We start from the raw sequence: 12274 nt of genomic DNA, 5'->3' as shown, positions 1-12274 counted from the left end.
GTACTTAGAACGGCACCCCCTTCCTTTTACCACTCTTCTCCCTTACATCAAAGAGTTAAATCTATTCGGGTGAAGATTGCTATGTGTCGTATCTAAAAAATACGTCCCTGATCCCTAGCGATATCCTTAACTGGATACTCGCGCCAGGAGCTAGAATCCTAGAGACCTTCGGTTTATTTCTCTGGGAGTTTCACTGTAGCAAATATCCCTTAGAAAGGCTACCTAAAGGAACCTTCCATCAGGACGACATGGTACTCTCACCCAAAAATAGATTTTTCGCTTTGCTCAAAATCCATTTTATAATCACATACTTGTATCAAAAAAGTATCTTTAAAGATGTGTGCAATTTTTCTAATGTAATAGGTTCAGGGGATTATTCCGGTTCATCTTAACCAGAAGTGACAAGTGGAGTGGGTGAATTTTGAGAGGCTTTTTCTTTTTTTAGGTTGCGGGAGGATAGACAGCATAGTAGAGTAATTTATGCTTCTCAATGTGGTTTTCCTATTTATCAAATTTCTTTTTACCACAAATAATTGAATTTCTGATGATGATAATTTTAAAGTGCTAGCTAGTTTAATGGTTTTGTCTTACTGACAATAATTAAATAATTTGACCACAATCACCTTATACCTTCACAGTATTGTATCAATCCTTGGTATGCATTCTTTCACTATCCAAAAACATCAAAATATATTTTCAAATATTTAACTTAGCCGGTGAATATATAATAGCTGCAACTCTGTTGCTCGACAGACAAAAAACAGTAAAAACTCGCCAGCGATCGCTATACAGGTTGCGGGTGTGCCCACCAGCGCCAACTGTCGGCCAGATACCACTCTCTCGATGTAAACAAAGACTCAATTTCTTCTCTGTCGACGTGTCGACAAGACGTACTTTTACTCGCTGTAGAACCTGGAATTTTCTCAACATTTTTGGTGAAGTACTTCATTTTGGTTTGAGCTTTCGCAGTGCAGGTGTTTTATCTTCATCTTAAATCTTGAACTCGTTTTGGATAGATTTAATTTTTGGTGACAAAGAGAGTATGGACTTTCTTTGACTTTTAAATGGCCGACCCTTCCCTTAGACGGAAGTGTGTTTAGGCTTTTAGTAATTATCTTATCACGTTATAAATTAATTATAGATTTTCCTCTATATATTTTATATCTCACCGCCTTTATTAGGCCTCTTCGATTAACTTTCCATTTATAATAAACATAAAAAATAAATTTTAATGTTTTGTTTATATGCGACCTTTCCTGAGAGTAGGCGGTCCTAACTTGGAAACCGAAGTTAAACAACGTTGAGCCCTTTCAATCGTAAATAGCTTTTAAAGAGCTAATGATTTAAAACTTTTTAAATGAATATTTTTAATAAATATTTTATGAAAGAATTTCTTTGAATAGCCTTCGTACTGTTTTCAAAGATGAACTAACGTTTAGTTTATTTATGCTACGCAGTTTGCGCTCTATCGTTACGATAGAGAGAGAGAGTATCACGGTTTCACTTTGCAGAAAGAGTAAATCGATTCTGACGTTTTGTTCATTCTTCTTTCAAAGCTTAAATGTTTTAAATTCTATTTCTGGGCTCGAACCTGTGCCGCCCAGTGAATAAGCTCCATTTAGCACTTATTCTTAGGTAATTTACTGCTAAATATACCAGAGAAAAAATGTAAAGGAGTGCTAGGTTAACTAGCTCGCTCACCTATTGGTGTCGGTATAAAATTGGGCGTATAATCCAGAGGTCCCGCACTATTTAGATTCATCCACGACAGAAACCCCAATAGAGGAGAGCCGTTCAACCTCACTCGGTACTACTAACAATGCATCCGCTCAGAACCCAACTCCTTTTAGCACGCCTTGTGCAGTAACCCGCATTTTTGTTGTGCTCTCGTTTTGGATTATTTTCCATTGGATTATGGCATCTTCGTCGGTTTCTCAGGAGACACCGTCTAAGTTAAGTACCAAGCTTGGTTTTACTGTGTTTTGAGCAACCTAGATCGTTTAATATTTATATTATAGGAGTTTATTCCCTTCGTCATATCGATCTTGCTTGATTTCACTACAGTTGGTACTCCTGTTTTTGAGAGCTTTTAGTTTCACTCGCGGTGTTACTATGTGTATTATTAAATATTATTTGTTATTGTGAATATTCATTATTTAGCGTTTAGAATCCTCGTGGTTCAATTTTAGGGCCGATATCATTTACGTATCGTTATGGCTGCCGACCTTCGTTGCTAGGCGGCAATGTTATTTTTAAGCCATCAGGTGTGTCTTTTGTGATTTAATTATGTTGCATGCCTTGCCCAAAAAATTTCTATGTGTTTATTTATATAATTTTTAACGCTATTATTATTATAATGAATATTTGTGCCATTACTCCGTTTGATCTGTCTGGTTGGGGATCGTCAGTTGGTAGCCCTGCTGCCTCGTATCACGTGATCCTCCCCCACGCTCCCCCTCTCGCTAGGTGGGCGGCTAGGCTTCTTCCCCCTCCACTAGGGGACCGTTGCCTTCCCTCCTTTTAGAGGGGGTAGTTCAGTGTTTATGGACTTTGTCCTCCGGGTGTCCCGGCGGGTTCGTCTCTGTCTAGTCTGGTTGGCCACCGGTCAACAGAGTTGGATCCCGGGGCATCCTATTTTATATTCACTTTTCATTCTGGCTTATGTTATACGAAACCCTCTGGGTTCGGTTGGCGGTTCTTAGCTACAGTTCCGCTCCCCCTATTATTTTATAACATTTCCTATGATTATATATGATGATTATATATGACAGATCACTACCCCGGAGTCCCTATATGAATTGGTTTTGGATATACTTTTATTTCCCGGCCCGGGGCCTACCCCGCCCCAGGAAATCAGACACCATGTGTCTTAATTCCTTGTTATTGCATCCTTTTTTATGCTCCCGGCTCGACCGGAATGGATTGCTATACTTTAGTTTAAGTTAGACTTATGTTTAGGCCCGGGTCCTCCGGACTCGCCCCTACTTAAGAATATTACAGTTAAGCTCTAATCTTGTATTAGATCTATGTTAGGCCCGGGTCCTCCGGACCCGCCCCTACTTAAGAATATTACAGTTAAGCTCTAATCTTGTATTAGATCTATGTTAGGCCCGGGTCCTCCGGACCCGCCCCTACTTAAGAATATTACAGTTAAGCTCTAATCTTGTGTTAGACCTTTGTTAGGCCCGGGTCCTTCGGACCCGCCCCTACTTAAGAATATTACAGTTAAGCTCTAGTCTTGTATTAGATCTATGTTAGGCCCGGGTCCTCCGGACCCGCCCCTACTTAAGAATATTACAGTTAAGCTCTAATCTTGTGTTAGACCTTTGTTAGGCCCGGGTCCGGAGCCCCTACTTAAGGGAATTACAGTTTCTCATATACTATTCTTTTTATAGATGGTGCATTGTCTGACGCCGGCCTGTGCAGCTGTTATGCACCAGCCTTGTGGCCACTCCGTCTGCCGATCTCATGCCCCTTGTGGGGTTCAACTGGAAGACGTTGTGGTATGGCACCCGGATAACTGTGTGATTTGCTTCGACCTCATCACTACCCTTGGATCTGACTCGGTGAGTCCCGTTGGCTATGTTGCCTTCTTATTTTACTATTAGTAAGATCTCTATGGTCTTGAAGGACCATTGGGAGTCTTCCCTTTTATAATTCCCACTATTATTTCAGGCATCCCCGGAGCAAAAGTCTGCGGCTCGGGCCACACTGAAGGTGTGGGTTGGTGGTTTTGCCCGGAATGTGAAGTCTAAGCGGCCGTATGTCCTATCTGAGGACTACTGCTCCATGGTTTACCCCAACGCTAAGTCTTCAGCCGCTGTGGCTAGGCATGTGGCAGCTCCCATCATTGCCCACATTGATGCCACCATAACGGGTCTCATCGACCCAGAGCAAGATCCATCGGACGCCCCCGGAGGTCTGGAGGACAATGTTGCCTCCATGAACCTGGACGTCGAACCAATGTTACTAGACGAGCCGGATACAGGTAGGGTGGTAAGTGAGGCAAGTGTTTCCGGCGCTGAGATTCCTATCCTCAGCCCCGCTCTTTCTTCTTCTTCTGATCGCTCTTCTTTTCATGGATTTTCTGGGGACCGTGATTCGTCTCAACGATCATACCCGGTCCCCCCTAAGGATAAGTCTACATCAAGAACCTTACCCAAAGCTCGCAAGCCCCACAAGACTTCCCATAGCTCTAAACAAGGTACAGACCTGTCATCAAAGGCCTCTGGTTCCTCCTCTAAGTCTCACGACCCGGGAGTTCATTCCGCCCCTCCTGCTGCTAGCCCGGGCCTTTCCGAATCAGCCATGCTTCGCATCGTGTCGGAGATGCAGGCAAAGTTGGTTTCGGAGATGCACTCTAAGATAGACACGATGTTCTCTAACATCGGTCAGAGACTTGGGGCTTTAGAGCAAGGAGCTCCGGAGAGAGTCCAAAGCTCTCTCATCCCGGATGCCTCTAAGCTCCCGCCGTTTGCCAAGAACAACCCTTGGCGTATGGCTCTTCATTCCCCGTTCTCAGACGGAATGTTGACTTTGGAGGGCCTTGGCACTCGTCCTCTAGAGGACTTTGAATTCTTTCCTCCTGGTCTGGCATTTCCATTTCATGGTTATGCCAGGCTTACCGAGGAAGCTTTAGTTCGGTTAGACAAGGTCCCCAAAGAGACGGTCATCTTCCCTAAAGAGCAAGCCCAATCTGTTTGGGCCAGATTTTTGAACGACATCGGCTGCACTAACACCATGCTGACGCCTTATAAAAGCTCTTTTACGATGTTCTTAATGGACAAGAACACCTTGACTCCATGCGTCAATAAGGTGGCAGAGCTTGCCTTCCAATATGCTCTGGAGGAGAAGCCCTTGCCTCCCATCCGAGAGGTGGATCCAATCTCCCTCCTTCTTCCTTCAGGCATTGAGTGTTGGGACAACGTCCATACCACCTTTACCTCTGGCAAGCTAGCAGCAGACTGTGCCTCAGTTTTGTTTAGTGAGAGGCTTCCCCGTCTCCCGGAATCCCTCATTAAACAGGAATATGATTCCCGTCTACGTGTGGGCCGTACTCTAAACTTGGCCACATCCACGGAGTCGATAGCCTTGACTTACGATACGGAGAGTATTTTTAAGTCTCTCAACAAGGCTACATTACAGTCTTTATATTATGACCTGTATGACTTCGCTACTGCTAAACGCAGATGTCGCAAGCATGTCCTAGCTGAGGCGACGATTAGGCATGAACCTAATAAGCTCATCCGGTCCTCCTGTTGGGGTTCAAATCTCTTCCCCGAGGATCTCGTAGAGGAAGTCTTGGCGGAGGCCACTAGAGTTAATCAGAGCCTTAAAGCCCGTTGGGGTTTGACCCCGAAACGCAAATATGACCCCGCAAATTATCAAGCCCGGGGTAGGAAGAAGCTTCGTCCATATACCTCCACCCAGTTCAGGCAACAGCAGAGTGGTTCGTCCAACTTCCGGCTGCCTCTTCCCCCATCTCCTGTTGTCCCTGCACAGCCTTCCACCTCTCAGGCTCCTTCGGATGACTATGTCACCGTTCTGCTCCCAAAGAGCCAGCTTTCTGGTGCCTCCTCCACTTCTCCTGCCTTTAACCAGTCTTACGAGGCTCGTAGCTCTTCCCAGAGTTATGGTAGAGGTAGAGGCTACCACCGTGGTTCTAACCAGAACAAAGGCAGGGGAAGAGCCTTTCGCAGAGGAAAGAATTTCCGAGGCGGACGTGGAGGCAACTCCTCAAACCAATACTGAGGTGCAGCAGGTAGGGGGGAGGCTCTATGCCTTCCGCAACAAATGGAGGTTCAGTCCCTGGGCGTTCAGTATCATCTCCAAGGGACTGGGGTGGAGTTGGATTCAAGGACCTCCTCCTCCGAACAAATTTCGTCAACATTCCACTCCGGACCTGGTCGAATTTGTCCAGGATCTTTTACAAAAGAACGCCATACAAGAAACGAAACACCTGAAGTTTCAAGGTCGGCTGTTCAGTGTCCCGAAGAAGGATTCGGACAAGAGAAGAGTGATTCTAGACCTATCCCTTCTCAACTTGTCCATTCAATGCGACAAGTTTCGAATGCTTACCGTCTCGCAGGTGCGGACCTTACTTCCCCGTGGGGCCGTCACCACCTCTATCGATCTTACAGACGCCTATTATCACGTCCCGATAGCGAGACACTTCCGTCCGTACCTAGGCTTTCGCTTAGGGGACAAAAGTTACTCCTTCAAGGTGATGCCTTTCGGGCTCAACATCGCCCCAAGGATCTTCACAAAGTTAGCAGAAGTCGCTGTTCAGGAACTCAGGAATCAAGGGATTCAAGTAGTAGCCTATCTGGACGACTGGCTCATTTGGTCAGACACCTCCCAAAATTGCCTAAAAGCCACTCACAAAGTCATCCATTATCTTCAATCTCTAGGCTTCCAGATCAACTTCAAGAAGTCCCGTCTTCTTCCAAAATCGAAGTTCCAATGGCTCGGCCTGCAATGGGATCTTATATCTCATACTCTGTGTCTTCCCAGACCCAAGAGGTTAGAGATTGCAAGGAACACCAAACGCTTTCTCAAAGACAAAGTAAGTTCCAGACGACTCCAAGAGAGGATTCTGGGGTCCCTTCAGTTTGCCTCAGTGACGGATCTTCTTCTGAAGGCAAAATTGAAAGATATCAATCGTGTCTGGCGTTCGAGGGCGAACCGGAAGCTCCGGGACAGGAAAGTCCGCCTTCCTCCCATTCTACGGGAAAGACTTCTTCCTTGGACAAGAGCAAACAGTCTGTCAAAGTCAGTTCCCCTTCGATTTCCGCCTCCGAAATTAATCATTCACACGGACGCATCCTTATCAGGTTGGGGCGGCTATTCTCAGCTCAAGAAAGTTCAAGGTCTTTGGACTCGCTTGTTCCGCCATTTTCACATCAATGTGCTAGAGGCCATGGCAGTTCTTCTAACCCTGAAACGTCTCGCTCTTCCCAAGAAACAACACCTTCGTCTGGTCCTCGACAGCGAAGTGGTGGTCCGCTGCCTCAACAGAGGCGGGTCAAAGTCAGGGCCTCTGAACCATGTTCTAGTAGCCATATTCTCCCTAGCAGCCTTGAACCGTTGGCATCTTTCAGCTGTCCACCTGGCGGGAGTCCGGAATGTAGTGGCAGACGCCCTGTCCCGGACCTCCCCTCTAGAATCGGAATGGTCACTCGATCTAAAGTCATTTCGGTGGATTCTCTCTCAGGTTCCCGGTCTCCAAGTGGACCTCTTCGCCACGGAATCCAACCACAAATTGAGAGTATATGTGGCTCCCAATCTAGACCCTCAGGCTTACGCCACAGACGCCATGTCACAGAATTGGGACACCTGGGAAAAGATTTATCTCTTTCCCCCGGTGAATCTTTTGCTGAAAGTTCTAGACAAACTGAGATCCTTCAAGGGACAAGTAGCCTTGGTCGCACCCAACTGGCCCAAGAGCAACTGGTATCCTCTCCTGCGAGAGTTGAGACTATACCCTCACCCGATACCCAATCCGGTTCTGTCTCAGATAGTACAAACACGCGTTGTGTACGCTTTCTCAAACATTCAGAGCGCCCCAACTTTATGGACTTTATGAAGTTTGCGGCTATGCATGGTGCCAATATTGATCCTCAAAACACCTTGTTCCTAGAATCGGATAAACGGGATTCCACCATCCGCCAGTATGACTCTGCAGTTAAAAAGTTGGCAAAATTTTTAATAGACTCAGACGTGAACTGTATGAACTTGAACCTTACAGTCACTTTCTTTAGATCTTTATTAGAATCAGGTCTGGCAGCCAATACTATCACCACTATTAAATCGGCTCTGAAAAAGATCTTCCTAGTGGGTTTTAACATAGACTTAACCGACTCTTTGTTAGCTTCAATTCCGAAAGCTTGTGCCAGACTGAAACCGGTTACTCGTCCTACCCCGGTGACCTGGTTCCTTAATGACGTACTCAAATTGGCTTCTGATACCATTAACAGTTCTTGTGATTACATTCCCCTTCTCAGGAAAACACTTTTCCTGGTGAGCTTGGCTTCCGGGGCAAGAATTTCTGAATTGGCAGCCTTGTCGAGAGACCCGGGTCATATTGACTTCCTGCCTTCGGGAGGGGTCCTTCTTTCTCCTAACAAATTCTTTTTGGCTAAGAACGAAGACCCTCAAAACAGATGGTCCTCCTGGAAAATTGTTCCCCTCACGCAAGATCCGTCTCTGTGCCCTGTTACTACTCTTAGGTCTTATTTATCCCGGACCTCCTCTAACTCCTCGGGGCCTCTATTCGTTAGAGAACAAGGCGGTACCATTACTATTAAAGGGATCAGGCAACAAATTTTGTATTTTATTAAACAAGCTAACCCTGACTCTTTTCCTCTTGCACATGATATCAGGGCGGTTGCTACTTCGGTGAACTTCTTTCACCACATGAATTTTACAGACCTTTCCAGGTATACAGGGTGGAAATCACCGTCAGTGTTCAAGAAACACTACCTTAAACATTTGGAAGCCCTAAAATTTTCTACAGTAGCCGCAGGGAGCGTAGTTACTCCCAGGTAACTCACAGGTTAATGCCTTGTCTCTTTATCTCTCCCTCTTACCTGCCTCATTTATACCCTATTGTATTCGTTGGTCTCGCACCTGAATACTGTTATTATATTTGTAAATTTTTATACTCCTGAGTATCTGTATATATTATCACTCACGGCATTATTATACCTACCTTATTGGATTTATGTTCATATTTAAGATACCCTTATAATTGTTTTTTGGTACTCATCTCTGATTAAAAGCATCCTGTATTTCCCTTACGCTTATGTTTTTTCCTTTATTTTGCAAGTTTGGTGACATTTTCTCTTGTATAGATTCACTGGGCGGCACAGGTTCGAGCCCAGAAAAGGGATTTTGACGTAGGAAAAATCTATTTCTGGGCGAAGGACCTGTGCCGCCCAGTGAACCCTCCCAGCTCCTCTCCCTTGGAGTCCCCAGACTTTGGGTGCTAAGGAGTTGGGTTCTGAGCGGATGCATTGTTAGTAGTACCGAGTGAGGTTGAACGGCTCTCCTCTATTGGGGTTTCTGTCGTGGATGAATCTAAATAGTGCGGGACCTCTGGATTATACGCCCAATTTTATACCGACACCAATAGGTGAGCGAGCTAGTTAACCTAGCACTCCTTTACATTTTTTCTCTGGTATATTTAGCAATAAATTACCTAAGAATAAGTGCTAAATGGAGCTTATTCACTGGGCGGCACAGGTCCTTCGCCCAGAAATAGATTTTTCCTACGTCAAAATCCCTTTTTAAAGGAACTTTTTAATTGAAAAACCTTTCAGTTTTTTCCTTTGGTCAAATAACATGTTTTTTTGACGAAATGTATTTGGGCTCTTCTCTTAGGTGCGAAATCAAGAGAGAAAGAGAGAGAGAGATAGAGACGGAGGGAGAGAGAGGAGAGAAAACGTTCCGTTCAAGCGGGTAACGTTGTTCTCGAGTTACTCTCGTCCCTAGTCTCTGTACGGGGAGAAAGGATAAAACGTTTTTAGTTTTATTCTCGTCCCCAGGCAATGTACGGTGAGAGATTGAAAACATAGTTTTGAATGAACTAGTGTTTCTTCTCTTCCCCAACCACTGAATTTTTTTTTATCTTAAAAGATGTTTACTGTTTTTTTGCTGGTATAATGTGCTTGCATTATACGACTGATTTCGCATTTACTACCTTTTGATGAGGGTAGAATTGCGTGCTTCAGGTAGAAATCAGTAAAAGTTTCGATTTCAGTGAAATAAGTGCAAAACAGAAAATAGTAGTGTTAAAGTGATATTGCCAAAAGTGTTACAGTGTTGCGTCCGAGGGTTCGTCTGTTCGTGCCTGTCGTTCACCTAGTCCGGGACCTCTTGCAAGCTCCCAAGCCCAGGGGAGAAGTAATGTCGTACGACTTATGGGTTCGAGAGGCCTTGATCAGCGAACAGACGTTTCCCTCTATGGTATCGGGTGTATCTTACCAAGATCTCCCCTACCATAAGGCGAGAGAGACAATTTTCTCCTCGTCATCCGAAGGCTTTTCGCATAAGAAACCTGAAACAAGGTTTTGAGGCCCTTAAGCGAAAGTCAGTCCTTTCAGGACAGGTCCAGCGTCCTGGTTGCAGCCATTAGGACAGCTCTGACCCTATGCAGTCATCGGAAAACTGCTCGCCGCCTAACAAAAGCGTAACACAGACTCCGAGAGTCTTTTTTGTTGGCAAAGTGTTGCGGTCACAGACGTTACCCTCGTCTCTTACCGCAACCATTTCCGTTGATCCTAAATGGGTTGTACGGCAAGACATGCAGAATAAGCTTGCCTCCCTTATGGAAGACTATTCTGCCGATTAGTCCGTTGAGCCTAGCCGTTTATCTCATCGAGATCCTGGCTTTCAGCCAACCTAACGTTCCTTTGTGCGTCCTGTTGACGTTGGCGTAGCTAAGTCACGTCAGTCAGGTTGTTTAGAACCACACTCGATGCGGTCTCGTGTGGATTTTCAGCCACATTTGGACGTTAGGCCACTTGCTGATGCTCCTGTTGACGTTCAGGACGTTCGCTAACAATCGGAGTTGACTTGTTTTGACGCTTTGCGTCAACCTCCGCATTCTAGAGTTGTTTTGACTGCTCAGTCTAGGCAGTCAAAGCAGTCTCGAGTGGACGCTGTGCGTCCTCACGCACCTGTTGTTGTTGACAGTTCACAGACTGTCAAGCAGTTACATGACGTTGCGTCCTGGTCTCTCGCACCTGTTGTTGTTGACAGTTCACAGACTGTCAAGCAGTTACATGACGTTGCGTCCTGGTCCGCTACTAATGCACCAGTGCGTGTGGACTCTGCTTGTAAAGCATTGCCACCACGGTAGGTCTCTCCCTTGCTTGAGACTCAGCTCTTATCGGACAAGGTTCCTTTAGATGAGGAAGTTGCTGTTCCCCCTCCTACTGATATTCCCTTGAGGACTCTGTCAGACGGAGAGGAGCCTAAAGCTGCTTAGCCCTCTATGGACTTTAATTAAATCATGCTGATTTTTAAGGATCTTTGTCCGGATCTTTTTGTAACTGCTGCTCCTCGTTCGCCTAAACGTCAGAGCTTACACTAGGCCTAGCTACTTCGAAGCCGTTGTTTATAAGCTAGTGCTCTCTCGCTCTCCTAGAGAGCTTTACGTTTGCTAGGCGACTGGTTTATCACCAGGAGGAGTTTGGGGGATACAGCCTTTGCTTTCCCTTCTTTTAAACTGGCTTATAGAGCGAGAGTCTGATATGACACGAGAGAAGTTCTCGGCTTGGCAGTTCCTGCCTCTGCTCAGATAGACTTCTCAAATCTCGTAGACTCTCCCTGGCGCCTGGCCAGGAGACGCTCCAAGATTTTACAGGTCAACTTCACAGCTGTTTTCGAGCCTTTGAAGTTTTGCTGTACAATTATGTCATGCATAAACAAGGCTTTCAGGGATGGCTCCAATGATCTGACAGCCACGTTCTCTGCAGGGACAAGTCCCTCAGGGATGGCTCCATGATTTGGCAGCCATGTTCACTGCAGGAGTACGTAAGAGGCAAGTGCGCTCATTGTGTTCATTGTCAAGACAAACTTCACGATGAAGTCTACCAGGCTGTCTTGACAGCATTTATGGAAGGCGACTGGATGGTCTCTCTCGACCTTCAGGAGGCATACTTCCACATTCCTATACACCCGGATTCCCAACTGTTTCTGAGGTTTGTTCACAGGAATGTGGGGTACCAGTTTCGAGCTATCGGAGATCAGAACCTCCCTGTACTTGGACGACTGGCTTCTCAGAGCCTCTTCCAGTCATCGCTGTCTGAAGGATCTCAATTGGACTCTAGATCTGGCCAAGGAATTGGGACTCCTAGTCAATTTGGAAAAGTCACTGCTGGTCCCATCCCAAACTATTCTGTATTTAGGGATGGAGATTCACAGTAAAGTTTTTCGGGCTTTTCCGTCGGCCCCCAGAATAGATCAAGCCCTGCTCTCCATCCAGAAGATGCTGAAGAAAGAACGCTGCTCAGTCAGGCTGTGGATGAGTCTGGTAGGGACGCTATCATCCCTGGAGCAATTTGTCTCGCTAGGAAGGCTACACCTCCGTCCTCTTCAATTCCATCTGGCTTTTCACTGGAAAAAGGACAAGACGCTAGAGGCGGTCTCGATCCCGATTTCCGGAAAGATAAAGTCTTGTCTGACTTGGTGGAAGGACAATATCAGCTTACGAGAGGGTCTTCCCCTGGCAGTTCAGATACCCAACCACGTTCTCTTCTCGGACGCATCG

General features: G+C 45.8%; 1 protein-coding gene across 1 annotated transcript in view; it reads left to right on the top strand.

Annotated features, from left to right (window-relative positions):
• The window catches only part of Dus2 (Dihydrouridine synthase 2), a 162205-nt gene that overhangs the window by 131546 nt on the left and 18385 nt on the right, over window positions 1–12274 (top strand). The gene's annotated exons all lie outside the window — the stretch shown is intronic.

This window comes from Palaemon carinicauda, chromosome 22, assembly GCF_036898095.1.
Source record: "Palaemon carinicauda isolate YSFRI2023 chromosome 22, ASM3689809v2, whole genome shotgun sequence".
Taxonomy (NCBI): Eukaryota; Metazoa; Arthropoda; class Malacostraca; order Decapoda; family Palaemonidae; genus Palaemon; species Palaemon carinicauda.
The sequence above is the reverse complement of the archived record's forward strand: the minus strand, read 5'-3'. Positions and strand labels throughout refer to the sequence as shown.